The sequence below is a fragment of the Alexandromys fortis genome, unplaced genomic scaffold (assembly GCF_014885135.2).
Source record: "Alexandromys fortis isolate MF-2015 unplaced genomic scaffold, M_Fortis_MF-2015_v1.1 scaffold_75, whole genome shotgun sequence".
NCBI classification, from domain to species: Eukaryota; Metazoa; Chordata; class Mammalia; order Rodentia; family Cricetidae; genus Alexandromys; species Alexandromys fortis.
Genome location: NW_026067956.1, coordinates 548,774 through 549,801, shown reverse-complemented (window position 1 = coordinate 549,801; position 1,028 = coordinate 548,774). Strand labels below are relative to the sequence as shown.

The window sequence follows — 1,028 nt, the reverse complement described above, 5'->3', positions numbered from 1 at the left end:
AAAAAAAAAAAAAAAAAAAAAAAAAAAGAAAAAGCAAGCAAGCAATCACGATCAGGCATAACACCGTCAGCCAACGCTGTTTAAATTTCCAGAGGTATTAGCCAGCATTATTATATGGAAGATATTCTTTTCTCCTGCTTATCTAATCAATGCTTAAAGGCTTAACTTTCACAGTAAGAGCGAAATCTAAAATTTCAGATCACCATTGGGTGCGTTCTTATCTGCTATCACTCCTGAGGAGTTAGCTCTGCTTTTATGTTACTTTCTGGAAATTCTCAGTTAAATTCTGCAACAAATATTAACATCTAAAGTGGAGTGAGTTATCAATCTATTAAATAATGCAGTTGCTAAAGCAATAACTAATAGAAATAATCCCTTACTGGTAAAGACCATTATTGGTTTCATACTGATAATTAATTGGCAGGTTGTATTATCAAACTACTTGGTATTTACAGACAATTATCTTATCCAGAATACTTCCTGTATTAATCAGGGTTCTCTAGATTCACAGACCTCACGGAATGGACCTCTTTCTCTCCCTCTATATATATGAAAGGGGAATTCATGGGAATGACTTACTAATCCAACAGTGGCTGGCCGTGAATGGAAAGTCTTAGCAGTTGCTCAGTCCCGCGGGGCTGGGTGTCTCAGCTGGTCTCCTCTGTATGCTGGAATCTGGAAGAAGTCTCCCCAATGCCAGTGATGGATGTATGTACTGATGAGGCAAGGGCAGGCAGGCGAAGAATGAACCCTTCCTTCTCCCACTGTCCTTATACAGACTTTCAGCAGAAGGTGTGGCCTTCCAGCCTCAAGGTCTGGATTAAAGGGGTGTGTCTCCCCATGACAAGATCCAGACCAAAGGTGTGTTCCCCCAGCCTCAAGATCCAGACCAAAGGCCTGTTGTCTTCTCACCTCAAGATCTGGATCCCAGGTGGGCCCTCCATTTCTGAATTGTAGCTCATTTCAGATATAGTCAAGTTGACAACCAAGAACAGCCACCGTGTTCCCTCTTAAAATTTCTAAAGATA

At 41.0% G+C, this 1,028-nt stretch overlaps 1 protein-coding gene across 1 annotated transcript in view; it reads right to left on the bottom strand.

The window, feature by feature from the left end:
• LOC126507586 (L-gulonolactone oxidase) overlaps positions 1-756 on the bottom strand; it is a 19,709-nt gene extending 18,953 nt beyond the window's left edge. Inside the window, exon 1 of the mRNA XM_050152135.1 lies at positions 580-756. The gene's annotated coding sequence lies outside the window, so the exon portion shown is untranslated. The remainder of the gene's footprint in view (positions 1-579) is intronic.
• Between the last annotated feature and the right edge of the window lie 272 nt (positions 757-1,028).